The sequence below is a fragment of the Chiloscyllium punctatum genome, chromosome 1, assembly GCF_047496795.1.
Source record: "Chiloscyllium punctatum isolate Juve2018m chromosome 1, sChiPun1.3, whole genome shotgun sequence".
Lineage (NCBI taxonomy): Eukaryota > Metazoa > Chordata > Chondrichthyes > Orectolobiformes > Hemiscylliidae > Chiloscyllium > Chiloscyllium punctatum.
Window position 1 is genome coordinate 5,337,416 of NC_092739.1, and position 18,020 is coordinate 5,355,435.

Here is an 18,020-nt window from a genome sequence, read left to right on the forward strand (position 1 = left end):
CTGGCAGAGAAATCAAAGTCGATATTTCAGATCCGATGACCCTTTGTCAAAACTGAAGGAAGGTGCACTAGACCCAAAATGTTAATAGATTTTTCTTCACAGATGCTGCCAGATCTCCTGAGCTTTTCCAGCAATTTCTGTTTTTGGTTCAATTGGATTTATTTTTTTTCCTGGTGAGGATGGCTGACAGCTGTAACATAAACTGAATTTCATATCAAATGAATCTCATTCACCGTGATACCACTAAGTTATTTCCACTTTTTCACGAAGCTTCTTTAATTAATGATTTGGAGGAGTTGGCGTAGAGTGGAGTGTACAAAGGTAGAAATCACACAATACCAGGTTAAAGTCCAGCGGGTTTATTTGGAAACACTAGCTTTTGGAGCACTGTTTCTTCATCAGGTGGTTCTGGAGTATAAGATCGTAGGACACAGAATTTATTGCAAAGGTGTACAGTGTGACGCAACTGAAATCATATATTGAAAAAGACCTGGATTGTTTATTAAATCTGTCATATTTTAGAATGTTAAAACACACAACACCAGGTTATAGTCCAACAGGTTTATTTGGAAGCACTAGCTTTCGGAGCGCTGCTCCTTCATCAAATGGTTGTGGAGTATAAGATGGTAATAACCATGTTGGTTTCAGTTCTTTCATATGTAAATCCAAATCTTTATTTAACAGTCAACAAAGGACTCATATATGAAAGGTGTGAAACTAACATGGTCAATCTAACAGTTGAGAGACTTAACAAACAATCAAGGTATTTTTCAATGTATAATTTCAGTTACATCTCACTGTAAACTTTTGCTGTAAATTCCATGTTTTATGATCTTATTCTCCACAACCACCTGATGAAGGAGTGTTGCTCTGAAAGCTAGTGCTTCCAAATAAACCTGTTGGATTATAACCTGGTGTTGTGTGATATTTAACTTTGCCCAGCCCAGTCCAACACCGGCTCCTCCAAGTGAACATGAAGTGAGCGTTCTTACCGTTATCTTTAGGGTCTGTCTCTCACACACAAGTTTGAATCTCCTCCATTATGTGAAATAACCTCTGCTGGGGACGAGGTGCCATTTCGGTCCATCAGCCTTCTTCACCCCTGGAGCCAAACATCCGAGATCTTCTCGAAGAACGAATGGATTTTCGTTGGCAGGGAAAGCGACGGAAACAGGAGCTCAATCCGATTTTCTTCTTTTTGTGTGTGTGTGTGTGGATTACCGGGAGGTGTTGAACTTGACAGAAGCAGTAGCAGACACTCACGATGACAGGTTCACTTTCTCCCCTCAGTGGAACTGGAGCGTCTCTCGGCGGCCTCCCCTTCTGACGCAGATGGCCAGCGACTGCGCTGACGTCATCTCCCCGCGCCGCCCGTGTGCCGAGGGTGCGTGGTGGGGGGGCAGGGGCGGGGCTACCTCTCCCAGCGCCACACCCCTCCCCCCCCCCTCTCGCGAGCTGAACTTCAGTGGAAGCGACCAGAAGGTGCAGAGCGTTCGGCTGTGCGCGCTCGCGTCGCATCTCGAGAGAGCCCGTCCGTCCGCGCGCACAGTCGGCAGGGCTCGGGGCAGCGCGCGCGGCGGCGGCGGCGGCAGAGGGGGGAGAGCTTTCCCCGCCCTCTTCCCTCACATCCCCCACCCCCCCCTCCATCACAAACCATGGTGTGAGGATACTCAGTCAGTGTGAGAAAGAGAGGAGAGAGATAGAGAGATAGATAAACAGAGAGAGGGAGGGAGGGAGTGTGGGGAGAGGGGGGCTCCGAGCGGGGAAAGTTTATAGACAGCCCGGGCTGTGTGAGGGAGGGAGGCCGCGGACAGCCGCCTCACAGGCTCTGCACTACAAAGAAGAGGCGAACTCTGCAAGTGTGACCCCCGGGGAGGGGGCAGGAGGGGGGGCAATGATGGGTGAGACTGGTATCGCCCCTGATTAGAGAAAGGTACAGGGGGGTGGGTGGGGGGTGTCCGGGGTGGGGAAACCCCAGGCACTTTGTCAGACTGATGAGCACCCCGAGCCGCCAGATACCCGTCCGGGTGAGGTATTAGAATTGGCCGGGTCACCCCCCCCCCACTCACCCCACACCCCCCACTCCCTGCAAGGCCCACCCAGTCCCTAATTTAATGGGGGTTGGTGAGGAGTCCCGGACCCCGTGTGAGAGCTGCACTTCATCTGGAATCAAAGCGTGCCTCATCCTCCCGCTCGGGTGAGTTACTCATTCTCACACATTGTGCTACTAGCTCCAGGAGGGTGAGGAGAAGGGAGTGCTGGAGGTGGTGCTGCTGCTGCTGCTGCTGGTGCTGGTGGGGTAGACCACCTTCGTGTGTGCCGGGGTGGAAAGGAGGGAGATCAATAATTCATGAACACCAAAAGGAAAAGCCACGCATAAATCCTGCACCCTGTCCTTCTCCATTCATGGGCTTCAGTAACTCACGATCCTGCTGGGAGTAAATCTACCTGATTATCAAGTTCAGATAACGAAGTCAATTGAGGACTTCAGTGAAAAAAATACTTTATCGAAACGTCTGCATCCCGTTCGGAAAGTTATAATCACCCATCTCTTGTTTCAATTCGTTTCTATGGCTTTCAATCTCTATATCTTCCAGTGGGAGCACGGTCTGCAGTATTTGCAAGCAGCAATGCAAAGTGAAATTTCCAATGTAACCTAGAATTTGATGCCCAAATGATCCAAGATTACAACTGATTTTGTTTATATTGAAACATTTTTAAACGTTCTTTTTGAATTAACTTCACATGATCATGTAGGTTTACTTCTAATGGTATTACAGTTACCATCCCACAATTCATACAAATGAGTAGAAGTTCTGTGTTGTTTGGACCTATGGCTAAATTTGATACTCCCTGTCAGTTAATGTCTTAAAGTTCAATGTAGTTTGCATTGAATGCTGAAGGCTGTGGGATGATTATTTTGTGGTTTCATATATTGCTTTTGGTGTGAATTTTTCCCTGTACCAAATCTTAACTTTTTCTATTTCATGCATTATGCAAAGTGGTTTTCACAGGCAATGTATGAATTAGATTTTTACCTATGCAAGGTGCGTTTATCAATTTTGTTTGTGGTCTGGATCTTTATTTTAAACTGAACTGTTCTCAACGCATTTCTTTTAGTCATTAGGAAAATGCTTCTGTTCGGTATTTGGTTTTCAACTGTCCATTAAAAAAGTTACACATGCATTCAGGCATGCATGTGAAAGCGCAGCTATGCATTCTGTTTTCACTATCTCCATATGTACTTGTCATGTAGGTACACTCATTATAATGGTTAAGAAATCTAAGATCTATAACTTCAGAAACAAGGTTGCTGTTGAGCAGCTAAATCAGTTTCCAAATGGATAAGATTATAAATTTCATATTTAGTTGATCAGTGAAAATTTTTGTTCACCAAAATTCTTTTTTTCATTGTAAAAGCAGAATGCTTACATTAGATTAGATTAGATTAGATTACTTACAGGTGTGGAAACAGGCCCTTCGGCCCAACAAATCCACACCGCCCCGCCGAAGCGTAACCCACCCATACCCCTACATCTACATCTACATTTACATTTACCCCTTACCTAACACAATGGGCAATTTAGCATAGCCAATTCACCTGGCCTGCACATCTTTGGACTGTGGCAGGAAACCGGAGCACCCGGAGGAAACCCACGCAGACACGGGGAGAACGTGCAAACTCCACACAGTCAGTCGCCTGAGGCGGGAATTGAACCTGGGTCTCAGGTGCTGTGAGGCAGCAGTGCTAACCACTGTGCCACCGTGCCGCCCAATACATATTGTGACTGTTAATTCAGTGACATCCATAAAATGTCTGGGGTGCCTGGGTTCAAAACCTGCCATGACGGATGGTCAAATTCGAATTCGATGAATAAAATCGGGAATTAAGAGTATAATGATAACCATGTTGTCAATTGTTGGAAAAACTGATCTGGTTCACGAAAGGCCTTTCTAGGGAAGGAAACTGCTGTCTTTACCTGGTCTGGCTTATATGTGACTTCAGAGCCACAGAGCTGTGGTTGACACTCAACTGTCCTCTGGATAATTAAGGATGGGCAATAAAAGCTAGCCTAACTAGTAATCTCCTCATTCTGTGAATGAATAAAAAAACGTTTTCATGCGCTTGTTACCTCTCTAGTCTTGACTAACCCAATGCATAGCTCGATCACTGCTCATTCTCAAATTATCTGGGTTCTGAAGTCTGATCAGCTTCGGTTGGGTTACTTAGTGTGGAAACAGGCCCTTCAGCCCAACAAGCCCACACCGACCCTTCGACGAGCGACCTACCCAGACCCATTCCCCTACATTTACCCCTTCACCTAACGCTATGGGCAATTTAGCATGGTCAATTCACCTAACTTGCACATTTTTAGACTGTGGAAGGAGTGTGAATAGCTCTTTCCTCTGAAATCATAAAGCCAGGTCATACAAATGTGCCCAGGGTGGCTGATGGACACCTTTTAGTACTTTGCAAATGGGTTTAGGTACTGCAGTGGAATTATACCCATGCAGTATCAGACTTATATTATGAGAATCAGCCTGCTCCAGGGTTTTGTTGGGGTTCTTTCAGTGGCATTTGTGGCACTAGTGAAAAGAGAAAATGCTCAACCTGGTGTACAAATGAATTCTGAAGTAATCACAGGTTCTCCGAAATAATGTTTAGTTGAACTGGTACTAATCAAGATTACATTATGCTCTTTGAAGTTATTTATGAAATGCCACCAAGTTTGACTTGGTGACCATCTTGTGTGAGGTAGTCCATTTAGAGTTGCTAACTAAAGAATTTTCAGGAGGACCAAGAATTAAAAGTCTGGCTTCCTATTTTCTGTGATTTATAATATAAATATGTACAATACAATATCATAATGTTTTTTTTGGTCACCTTGAAGAGAGGAATGTTTGTTCAATGACTTTTCTTGTGTGCCTAAAAGAAAAATCCAGGTGTTTGTCTTGAGAAATCCTTATTCTGGTTTCAGATGTTTTTGTGTACTTTTTGTGCATCTTCCGTTACAGACAGAAGTCCTATCATATGGCAGTCTCTGACTTTAGAAATACAGTGTATTCTATAACAGCCTGCATATATTTAGAACTTATACTTTGCAAAAACAAAAATTTCCCGTTTTTTTTTAACTTAATAGGACAGTGGTGGACAGGAGATTTAGTAAAGATTGGACAAAGAAGAGGTTTTAAATGTTTAAAATTGAAACAACTGGAGAATTTTGTGAAAAACGGTAATGGTGTTGAATAGAGGTGCGAAAGCAGTTTGGAGAAATGTTGATGGATGGGAGGTTGAGAGCTGGCATTTGAGTAAATTTGCCAGACTTTGGGGGAGGGTGGGTTTGTTTGAGGGTCTCGGGGTGTGGGTGGGGGTACTCTGGAAAGATAGTTGGTGAACGAGACTTGAGAATGTGGTTCAAAACTTGAGATGTCACTTGACACAACAAGATTAGACACTACAAAATTGACTTCAGGACCTTGTTGCGTAAGAGTGGTACATTGGTTTCTGTGTTGAGATACTTGTGCTGGAAAGCTTTGTGATGTATTTGCATACTGAAACCCAAAATTTAGTTTTTTTTATTTATGCACCTGTTCAGATGTCATTGCACACCTTTGGAACAGATGGTACTTGAGCCAAAAACATACTACTGAGTGTTTCATGGTCACCAATGCTAAGCCTAAAAATGCGAGTGATCCTGCACAATAGACTAGCTTACTGTTCATAGCTTGCTCCTTTTACAGAGCTGGATTTAATAATGTTTGACAGAGTAGAAGTGAAATGTGATTAGCTCAGCAGTTTTTGTCAACTAACCTTTTGCAAGACTAAGCTTGAGAATGGTGAAACCAGTCTAAATGTGGTATCCGTAAAAGTGCCAAAGGTAATTTCTCAAACAATATTTGAAGGAAGGTGAGGGTAATTTGTCTAAGTGTGCTGGAGTGATAAAAGTAAATTGCTACATACCACTTCCAAAATACTTATTAGTGAATTCCGTTGGAGTATATAATAAAGCTTGAGCCACTTTGACTTCTCCTTATCAGCTTATTTTAAGTTCTAACTTAAATGTTATGCTCACCTCCTCACTTTAATATTGCCATTTGTCTGAAGCTAAGGCTCAGTCTTATTTTGGGCGAAAGTGAGGACTGATAAAGGACTTTTGCCAGAAGCGTCGATTCTCCTGCTCCTCGGATGCTGCCTGACCTGATGTGCTTTTCCAGCACCACACTCTCAACTCAATCTTATACTGGCCCATCAGAGTAGGAGAGGCGGTTTCCTTCCATTTCATGTTAATTTGACAAGGTCCATGCTAGAAAACTAAAGGCAAAGAATGTCTTCAGTTTGAATATTGAAGGTTTTTTGAATGACATTTTTGTACTTTTGTTTAGTGGCTTGCAATCTTTGTATTTCAGTGATCAAAAGTGGGTTTAGTATTGCTTTAGATTTCTTCATAGGAGTACCTCCGCGATGGGTCTAAATTATCCTGCCTTTGCTTCTGGTTTTCACCTTTCATAGTATTTTAGGAGGGTGTACGATTCAAATCAGTATTTATGCACCATCAATACTTAGGGTTTAGTCAGTCATACCAATTTTTTTTTCTGAACTCTTTTTTTATTGGTGAATTTGGTTCTCACCCATGTACATACTTCTAAATGATAACCATGCTCTGACACTTCCCTAACACAAATTAATGTCTGAGTCTTAACATTAAATGAAGGTAGGCTATTCAACTGTGTTGATACATCACAGCCAACTCCAATCCAATTCATCAATGTCCACAACTGCACGCTTTTTAGGAGGTGTTGCTATTTTTTGTTCAGTGGTGAAATTTGTTTGGCTACTTTCCCTCCTTTCTCCAATTTAGGAGATCTGAAGACCATTGTTTTTTTGACCATCAGCCAACTAAGCACAGATTGGGAACCAAATCTGATGCTTTCCAGTCTTTATGACTGATTCGTAAGCATTGAGGGAACCATTTTCTTTTTTCAAAGTAGCTCAGCTACTTTAACCAAAGCTTCTGCTGTTGAACTTCAGTTATCTTCTTTCAAGCAAGGCAATGATCCATACTTGTCTCCTTTTCAGTTCTTTCCAAAAGTATCAATGGGCATTTAATAACTATTTTTAGTTAGCTTTCTAATCCTGTCATGTTTGCAACTTTAGTGGGTGGATTTCTGTTTTTTATCTGTTTTTTTTTATTGGTCAACTTATTTGAATACTACCAACAGCTGCATTAGTGATTTTTACCATCGTTATGGTGTACTTCAGATAGAAGGATGGAACCAGGAGTAAACCATTTAGTCCCTCAACGTGCTCCACCATTCAATATGACCATGGCTGATCATCCTACTCTGTACCCTGTTCCCAGTTTTGTTCTATACCCTTTGACCCCTTTTAGTGCTAAGAGCTATATCTCCTCCTTGAAAACGTAAAATGCTTTGGCCTCTATTTTGTGGCAAAGAACTTCACAGGCTTATCACTGTTAGGGTGAAGAAATTTCTCCTTACTTCTGTTCCAAATGGCTTACCCAGTATCCTTTTAGACTGTGACCCCTGATTTTAGACACTGCTGGAAAAGCGCAGCAGGTCAGGCAGCATCCAAGGAGCAAGAGAATCGACGTTTCGGGCATGAGCCCTTCTTCAGGAGTCCCTGATTCTAGACAGTCTGGTTATCAAGAACATCTTTCCTGCATCTATCTGGTTCTGGTTTAGTCCTTGTAGAACTTTTTTTCTAAATTTTGGTTAGGACCATACCCACCGATCAGGCAGTCTTTAGTTCTGCCATCCCAGGATTCAGTCTGGTAAATCTTCATTGCATTTCAACCATAACCAGCATATCCTTCCTCTGATAAGGAGACCAAAATTGCACACAGTACTTCAGATGTGATGCCCCTGCTCCTGTAGTCAAATCCTCTCGCTATGAAGGCAAGCATACCATTTACCACATTTTGTTGTTTGTTGCACCTCATACTTTCAGCGATTGGTATACAAGGACCTCCTTATTGCACCCCTCCTTTCCCAGTCTATTATCATTCAGGTCATCCAAGTTCTTGCTTTTGATACCAAAGTGTATAACCTTATCCAAATTATACCTCACCTGCCTTACGTTTGCTTACTCACTTAACTTGATCAAACCATGCTGAAGAACCTCTGCATCTCCCTCAGCTCATTTTCCCACCCAATTTTGTCATCTGCAGACTTGGAAAACCTATCATTTATAGGTTTTCTGCTATAACACAACAGTTGTTCCTTTGCAACCTCATGCCATAGAAAATTGCATGATTGAAAACCATTACAGAAAATAGCGTTTTAAAGATCGTGAATAAAAAAATCACTATACTTTTTCAGCAAGAAGTTTGCATTATCCAAACCAATGCTCTCAATTCGTCAATTGTGTTAAAGCCAATTCACGCTGATGAAACATATGTTATAGCAGAACGACCTGTAGTTCCCTCATCTGAAGTGAATAGCTGGGTTCCTAGTACCGATCATTGTGGTACCCCACTGGTTTCTGGTTGCAACTCGGAAAATAACTTGTTTATTTCTACTCTTTGTTTTCTGTAAAAAAGTCAGTTTCTTCTCCATTTACCTTACCCTTCCCTCCAAAAGAAATCCTCATACTTTTTAACTTTGCATACTAATCTCTTACGTGGGACCTTATCAAAAGCCTTATGAAAGTCAAAATAAACTGCATTTACTGGTTCTCCTTGATCAACCCTAATAGTTTCATCCTCTCAATTCCAGTAGTTTTGTGAAGCACAATTTCCTTTTTGTAAATCCACGTTGACTCTGTTCAATCTTGTCACTGTTCCAAGTCTTAAGACTTTTATAATGGACTATAGCATTTTCCCTACTATTGATGACAGGCTAGCCAATCTATAATTCTGTTTTCTTCCTCCATTTTGTTAAGTAGTGGGGTTAAAGTAGCTACCCTGCATCCAAAAGAACTGCTTGAGTCCATTTGAAAGATGACTACCAAAGCATTTGCTATCACTGGTGCCATTTCCTTAAGTACTCCAGGATGTAGATTGGCAGGCCCTGAGAATTTGAGCCTTTAATCCCATTAGTTTCCCCAACGCCATTTCCTAACTAATAATAGCTCCCTTCAATTCTTTATTCTGTCTAAACCATGTGTTTCCCAACATTTTTAGGATGTTATTTGTGTCCTCCTTTGTGAAGACAGATCCGAAATTTGTATTTCATTTGGTCTGCTATTTGTTACAATTTCTGTTTTTTTTTGTAAGGGACATTTGTCTTCACTAATATTTTTCTCCTGCCATACATATATAAGTTTTTACAATCAATTTGTACATTCCCTGTTAGCTTACTCTTGTAATCAATTCTTCCTCTTCATCAATCCCTTTGTCCTTTTGAAATTTAAACTGATCCCAATGATCAGGTTTACTATTGTCTTTTTTGGCCAGTTTGTCTGCCTCTTCCTTGGACCTGATATTATTCTTAATTTCCCTTCTTATCCATATTGGACAATCTTTCTTTTTTTGTATTTTTGTGCAGAACAAGAATGACCAATTGTTGCAGTTCCTCTGGGCACTCTGTTTAAATGTTTGTTATTGCCTGATCACCATCATCCTTTTAAGTAATGCTCCCCAATTTATCATAGCCAGCTCTTGCACCATGCCATCGCAGTTTCCTCCAATTAGAATTTAGGACCTGGTCTCTGAATCAGTCACACTATCTTAATGAAACATTCTATCCTATCATGGTCACCCTTTTCCAAGAGGCATCGCTCAGCTAGATTGCCAGTTTTTCCTTTCTCGATGCACAATACCCAGTCTATGATAGCCTGTTCTCTAGTTGTTTTCTCAATGTTCATCCTGAAAGCCATCTCCCAACACATTCTAGGAATTCCACCTCTACAGTATTGTTACTAATTTTGTTTCCCAATCTGTATGTAAATTTGTCACCAATAATTACAGCTGCACTTTTATTGCTAGTGGCTGTAAGTCCCTGCCCGATGCCTTCTCCAGCATTATTGCTACAGTTTGGGAGTCTGCATACAATCCATAATATTGTTTTCTGCTCATTGACAGAATGGGTAATGTGAGTATAGATTTTATTTATGTGATCACAACTCATTGATTGTCGGGAGTTACCATGGACTCTGCCTTTCCTGTACTTTTTGTTTTTCTGCTGTTGAGGGCTCATTAGAACCTGGCTTTGAAGCTTGGGGGAATCCATCTATATTGTCTGGGTTTGGCTTCAGCTTCACACTTTGGTGATCAGCAGCCCAGAGTACATGTATGTCTTTCCCACCCCGGAGAGATGCAGAAAGATAGGGTATTACCTTGTGGGAGCAAATTACTGCAGATGCTGGGATCTGTACTGAAAACAAAAAATGCTGGTGATCATCACGTCAGGCAGCATCCCATGGAGAGAAAGCAAGGTGTTACCTTGTGGTTCTGTTCTTGTGTTCTTCATTAACTTGATATTTTTGAACTGATATCTCAAGTTGTCATTGCTCAGAATTGAGTTTTAAGTATGTTATTTATCCTGAACAGGGGAACAAAATTAAAAAAGAAAGCCTTTGCATTTCAAAGGTATAAAAAGACCCCTTTTTGTAATGTTCTTGAGAATTGTTATTAAGGAAAAGAGCAGATAACACAATGCTGTTGTGGTAACCCTGTTTTTATTTTCTAGGATATGTTGATATAGCAGAGTTATAAATTTCCTGTTGAGTACCTTTTCAGCCTTAAGTATACTTCAACTGGAAGGTAACTCAAGCTACAAAGTCATCTTAAATGATGCAATAATAAAACTACAAGCATTTTAGAAATGCACCACGTTTAATGAATTTAAATGTGCTATTTTGCAATATATTTGTATTTTCAATATAGTATGCATTCAATATTATGTATGTTCATGTGGAATAACTAGTGTGCAAACACTGAAATATAGAATTTGTTACATAGGCTATGTGTATTACTCTTTTCGTACAGATTTTCTCCAATAGATGCAGTATGGGTATGCATTTTTTTAAACGTGGTGTTTTCAAGTGTTAAAACTAGCTTTGTGGTTTCTGATGGAAGTCATCTTTTGGCATTTTCTGCTTCATAGTTTCATTGTTCTCAAATTGGATTCTCTTTTAGGACTCACTCCTTGTCACACTGGTCAGGCTTTGAATTCAGTTGGTGTGCATTTACTATGTAACTGTAAATATTGACACAAGCCATGGTATTTTTCATTGACTTTATAGCTTTGGTCTGGGTGTAGTATTAAAAGGCAACTGGGGATCAAGGAGTAAGCTTTGAAAAGCTATTGAAAGTAACAATCTACTAAATGAGTGTCATTTATAAAAACAACTTGAAGCTTATTTGTGATGGAGAATTGTTGAGAACTTGACTTGCTATAATCTAATCTTTATTTTTATTTGTACTTGAGATATGGGTGGTTTTGTCAATCTGTATTTGGTGTCCTGAGAATTTGGAGACCCTTGTTCTTGAATATAATTGAGTTTGAAATAATGTTCTGTGACTCATGTTGAATAGGTGTATCCTAGCTTCTTTAGCTCAACTATATTATCAGTGTGAATCTGATCCGTATGTAATAAGTAGGTTCTTGACCTATGGTGATTTCAGCTTAAGCAACATGAGTTCAGCAATTGTCTTGAGGTAGAGAGGTCAAAATTGACTGAGGTTCCTATTCTTAGTTCTAATTCATAAAACCCAGCTAAAATTGCTTTTGAGAATGTTATTAGAAGCCTTTACCATATTTCTTAATGGCTGATTAGTAACATGTAAGGCAAATGTTACTTTTAAAACTGCATTCCAACAAATAGTTCATCCCATTTGAAGAAAAAGCAATTAGTTATGGCAAAAAAAACCAAATGTCTTGTGAGACTTTGTGCAAATTCTGTCCATGCCATTATGTTTTCTGTAGGAGGATGCTTTATAAGAAGTGGAGAGTCACTTGTTATAATGGAGCATTCCTATACTGGCAATAATGTGCAAAATTTTAAAGTCAATTTAACAGGCAGTATGACACTACATAATAAAACACAATTGCGGATGCTGGCAAACTGAAATGAAGACAAATCTTTGGAGAAACTTAACAGGTCTGGGCCTACCATATCATTGAGGAAAATAACACTTCTGTTCACTGATTCTTTTTTTGAAGTTGTTTAGAGTTGCAGATTGTGCAATTCGCATATAAAATCCAACTTCCATGGAGTCTTAGAATCCTTAGTGTGGAAGCAGGCCATTTGGAGCATCTAATCCACACCAACCCTCCATACAGCATCCTATCCAGACCTATTCTTCTACCCTACCCTTGTAACCCTGCATTTAGCATGCCTAATACACCTAGCCTGCGCATTCCCGATCACTATGGGGGGCAATTTTGCATGGCCAATCCATGTAACCTGCGAGTCTTTGGACTGTGGGAGCACCAACTTTGAAAGCATTAGTGCAAACCATTTTGTGGAAGCAAAATAAATTTGAAAACAGGTTATTGTGTGTTTACTGAAGAAAATTAGAGCTGTCTAGTAATATGTAAGTCTTTTGCTTTACTTTGTTCACCACCATGTTTGTTTCACTCCAAAGCGCGCACAGCCTATCTTTGTATAAATCATACTTAGAGAAAGAGTATAGAGTCATAAAGTGAACTCATGGAAGAGATTGAAGTTAGAAAACAAAAATGTGCATGTAGGTACACAAACAGTGATGAACTAAATGAAGGGAAAGAAGAGCATGAGATTAAAACAATTCTGTTGTAGTATTTTGTAACCTTTTTTTTGCCAAAAATCAGTATTCCCAAAGTGATTGTTTTTTGTTTGGAGAGGACCTATAAATACAGAAATAAATTTGCAATATGGTTTTTTTCATTTCAATGCATTGAATACTTGCATTTAGATGCTTGTGTTCAGTTATCCAATAAGTTGATTTTGCAATGCAAATTTTTATTTTATGATTTTATTAAATCAATATTGTGAAACCATTCATCTTCTCTGAACAGCACAAAAATGTCTTTAATTTTTGTGCTTTCATATAAATTAAAGTCAAATCCCACTTGTTTTATCATAATGTTGACTAAGATGCTAGTTTAAAACATGTCTAAAGGAACACTGAAAGAAGTTGTGGAGGAGATGGAGGTGAGAAAATTCTAGAGTCCAATTAGTCTTGCCTCATTAACGGCCATTCTTTTTAATGTGTGTGATATAAGTAAATGGTGATGTAAGTTGGGTTTGCTTATCATGGTTGTACTTGCTTAATTTGACCTGTTTTGAAGAAATAAAAGAAAGAGAATGTTGGATTCTTTTATACTAACAGAAAACAAGACCATATTGTCATGGTCATCTTGGGAAGATTTGAGGCTGATGGTGTCCATTGGAACGGGAGATGATTCCAGTGGAAATTATTGTGATCTTACTTTCTTCTTTGTACTATGTCATTTTGGTGACCTTTAGCACTTTTCAGATGGCCTAGCACAATTGTGTTTAACTTGAAGCCATAAATAGAAACTGAAGAACCTACATTGGCTAACTAAGCAAATACTGGATTCGTGGTGCTGGAAGAGCACAGCAGTTCAGGCAGCATCCAACGAGCAGCGAAATCAATGTTTCGGGCAAAAGCCCTTCATCAGGAATAAAGGTGCTGTGTTGCGTTTTATACTCTGCATCTCTTTCAAGTTCAATATTTTATTTGCTTGCTAATCTCACGTGAAGTAGGCACTACTTCAATTTTTGTCTGTGGGATAGATTCTCACATGATCATGATTTATACTAGATAATGGTGACATGGAAAGCTTCTGATTTCCCTTCTGATAATAAAGTCGATTTTTAAAAAATTTCCATACTTTTGTATAGAATATTCTGTTAAATGCAATGTTTCCTCAGGCTGTCAAGTGATTTAATGATAGTTTGGTATATAAATGATCACTGCAAAATCTTTGACAAATTTACAATTGTAGTTCCTTGATGAACCATTAAATGAGTACAGTGATGACAAGGAAGAGTTCCTGCCAATGCTGATCTTTCCTTATTTTGGAAAAGCCTCTCAAAATTAGCTAATTTTAAAATTTTTAAAATTGTATTTATTTTGTGGGATGTGGGTGAGGCTGGCTGGCCAGCACTTATTGCCCATCTCTAGATGCCTTTTTAAGAAGGTGGTGGTGAGCTCCCTTCTAGAATAGCTTCAGTCCGCCTGTCATTCCCACATATCTGCTGTCCTGTCCTTCTAGATGAAAGTGCTTGTGGATATGGAAGGTGTTGTCTGAGGATCTTTGGTTAATTTCTGCAGTGCATCTTTTAGGCAGTGGCTGCAGTGTATACTGAACGTCAGTCGTGGAGAGAGTGAATGCTTGTGGATGTAGTGCCAATCAAGCAGGCTGCTTTCTCCTGGACGGTGTCAAACTTCGAGTGGTGTTGGGACCGTACTCATGGAGGCAAATTGGGAGGTTTCCATCATACTCCTGACTTTACCTTCTAAATGGTTAGACAGGTTTTCAGGAGTCAGGTGAGTTACTCGCTGCAATATTCCTGGCCTCTTTCCTGCTCTTGTAGCCACTGCATTTATGTCGTGAATTCAGATGGGTTTCTGATCAATGATATATCCCAGGATGTTGCTCGTGGGGGATTCATTGATGATAACACCATTGAATGTCAAAGGGCAGTGATTAGATTGATTCTTATTGGTGATGGTCATAGCCTGGTATTTGTGTGGCGCAGATGTTACTTGCCAATGGTCAGCTGAAGCCTAGATATTGTCCAGATCTTGTTGCATTTGGACACTGACTGCTTCAGTGTCTGAGGAGTTGTGAATCGTGCTGTACATTGTGCAATTATCGGTGAACACCCTACTTCTGACCTTATGATGGAGGAGAACGTCATTGATGAAGCAGCTGAAGATGGTTGGGCCTAGGACATTACACTACACTGAGGAACTCCTTCAGAGATGTCTTGGAGCTGAGATGAATGACATCTAATAACTGCTACCATCTTCCTACATGTCAAGTATGACCCTAACTACCAGAGAGTTTTCCCCCGGTACCCATTGATTCCAGTTCCTTTCCATGCACTTGATTAAAGCTTTATTTTGAATATTTCTATTAAATCTCTGCTTGATCATCATTCTGCTCCAAAATCAGCTCTAATTGTTTAAAGTAACTGAAATTCCTTTCCATTTAAAGCATTCTAAAGAGTCACCTCAACATCCTGTTTAAGACAATTTTGTGTTTTTTAGTTTGGTACCCAGAATTGGATGGATTATTCTATCTGTAGGCTGACCAGTAATTTATAAACATTTATGATTAGTTTCTTGCTTTTGTACTCTGCGCCTCTACTTATGAAAGTATCTGTTTTTTAACTCATTGTATAATAATGTAGTGTGGCGGGGGGGCAGGGTGTGAGTTGACAGATGTACGTGGTTTTGGAAGTACAGAGAGGGCAAAACACTATGGGAATGGAGGCAGGAGTGGGGGTCAAAAGAAGGAAGGGAAAGCTTGAGTGTTGGTAGTGATGAAAGAAATGGTTGCTTTCCAATGGGCAAGAAAGAAATAAGGGCAGAGTTGAATTATATGTATTGCAAATGTATGGAGTATCATGAATAAAATTGAAGAACTGGAAGCAGAAGTTGCTGTGGGGATATGACATGGTAGCATTGACAGAAATGTGGCTCAAGCCAGGACAGGGCTTGATACTTAACATTTCACATTATAAAGCTTTTAGTAGAAACAAGTAAAAGGAGAGGTGGGATAGTCGTCTTGGTCAGAGATAATATCATTGCCCTTGAACATGAAGCAGTTCTTGAATTAGAATCTATATGATTGGAAGTGAGAAACAGGAAGGGTACAGTGATTTACAGACCTTCAAATAGTGGGAAGGAGGTGGAAGAGAACATTTGTCGCAGCTTAGGAAATCTGCAGGACAAATAGCGTTGCGGTATTTGGTAATTTCAATTACTCTAGGATAGACGAGATAAAAGGTCGAGTGTGAGACACCGAAGAGGAGGACCTCCTGCAATTTGTGCAGGAGAACTTCCTGGAACAGTACATTTCCAGGGAGGGAACAGCATTGGATCTGATTCTAGGAAATGAGGCAGGCCTAGTGTAGAATATCAGTGAGGGCGCATTTGGAAAATAGTAACCATAATATTCAATCTTAAGTTGTCAATGATTTAAGATCCCTGACTGGAAAAAGGGCAGATGTTAGGGGTCTAAAAGTTGAACTGGAGTGCATTGGTTGGAAATGCATTTTGGTGGATAAAACAGTAGATGAAAAATGAGAGAATTTCAAAAGCAAGATAATAGTGTACAAAATTGGTACGTACATGTTAGAAGTAAATCCAGGGTAACCAGTACTAGAATGCCCTTGACTAAGGATATTGATGAGAAAATTAATGAAGAGAAAAGTGTGTGATATATACTGGAATAATAATAGCAAGAGAAATCAGGAAGAGTATCTCAAATGCATGAGCAAAGCTAAGGATGGAATAAGGGAGTCTAAGAGGAAGCATGAGAAAAGGATGACAGATTGCACTAAAATAAATAGTGAAATGTTTATCAAACATATTAATAAGAATAGTGAAGGATAAAATGGGGCCCAGTAGGAACAAGCCAAATAAACTGCTCTGAGTACGAAATGAGTACTTGGCTTCTGTCTGTAACAAATTAGAAATGTGATAATACTTAGTTGAAAATGTGGGTGTTGAGTGACTGACTGAGCAGTATAGTGAAAGACTAATCCGTAGTGCTAAAAAGGCTGGCAGCGTTCCAGGTAGAGAAGTTTTCAGGCCCAGATAGGATGCGTTCTAGGCTCCTGAGAGGTAAGGCAGCAAATTGCCTTACAGATGTTTTTCCAGAGTACAGGATTAGTTCCATGGGAATTGGACGATTGTAAATGTGACATAGTTGCTTCATGAAGGAGCCAAGGATGACCCAGGGAATGGCAGACCAATCAGCTTGACATCATCAGTGGGCTAATATGGAGACCATAATATGGAATAAGGTAGATTTAAGCTGAGAAAAAGTAAATTAGTACTAGATAGTCAGCATGGCTTTGTCAAGGTCACGTCATTTTTGACAAGTTTGAGTTCTTTGACTAAGTGACACAGGCAGTGGATGAGGATAGTGGTGTTGATATTGTATATTTGGACTTCCAGAAAGCATTTGATACAGTGCCACATGGCAGGTTGGTTAGCAAATTTGAAATATTAGGGATTGATGGGATCTTGGCTTCATGGATTGGAAGTTGGCTCAAAGATACCAAACAGGATATGCATAGATGGATATTTCTCAAGTTGGAGATGAGTTGAAAGTGGTATTCCCCAGGGATCAGTGTTGGAACCTTTTTTGCTTTTTCTGATTTTTAGAGAAGTGATTTGGACATGGGAGTTGAGGGCAAAATGTGTAAATTTGCGGATGACACTAAGTTAGGAAGAATAGTGAATCGTAAGGATGACACTGAATGACTTCAGGGATATTGACAAGTTGGCCAAGTGGACAGACAAAATTCAGTGCAGAGAAATGTGAGAATTCATTTTTGGTAGAACTAATATGGAGAGACAATATAGGCTTAATGGTACAACTGAGGGAAATACAATAGCAAAGGGGCCTCTGGGTTCACATGCATGATTCTTTGAAGGTGACCAGGCAAGTTAAAATAGTTAGGAAGGCTTATACGATCCTTCTATTTATAAATAGAGGCATTGAAATAAAACAAGCAAGTGATGCAACACCTTTACAAATCATTGGTCCAACCATATTTGGAGTATTGTGTTCAATTATGGCATCCATTTGGAAGAATGTTGCAGCTCTGAACAGAGTGCAATGAAAATTTATTAGCATGATACAAGGAAAGATTAAAGAATTTGGCTTATTCTCCATGGAATAGAGAAGATTAAGAGGTGACCTTACTGAGGTATTCAAAATTATGAACAGTTTTGACAGATTAAAGAAGGATGTTCTGTTTCCATTTATTGGTAACTGGGAGTTGCAATTTCAAGATTTTAGCAAAAGAGCTAGGAGTGAGACAACGAGAAACCTCTTTATTCAGTTGTTAGTATTTGGAAGGTGCA

The 18,020-nt window shown here is 39.9% G+C and overlaps 1 protein-coding gene across 2 annotated transcripts in view; it reads left to right on the plus strand.

Annotated features, from left to right (window-relative positions):
- Positions 1-1,953: 1,953 nt before the first annotated feature.
- Positions 1,954-18,020, plus strand: part of fbxw7 (F-box and WD repeat domain containing 7) — a 368,590-nt gene continuing 352,523 nt past the window's right edge. For both annotated transcript variants that reach the window (XM_072550702.1, XM_072550240.1), the window contains exon 1: positions 1,954-2,197. The gene's annotated coding sequence lies outside the window, so the exon portion shown is untranslated. The remainder of the gene's footprint in view (positions 2,198-18,020) is intronic.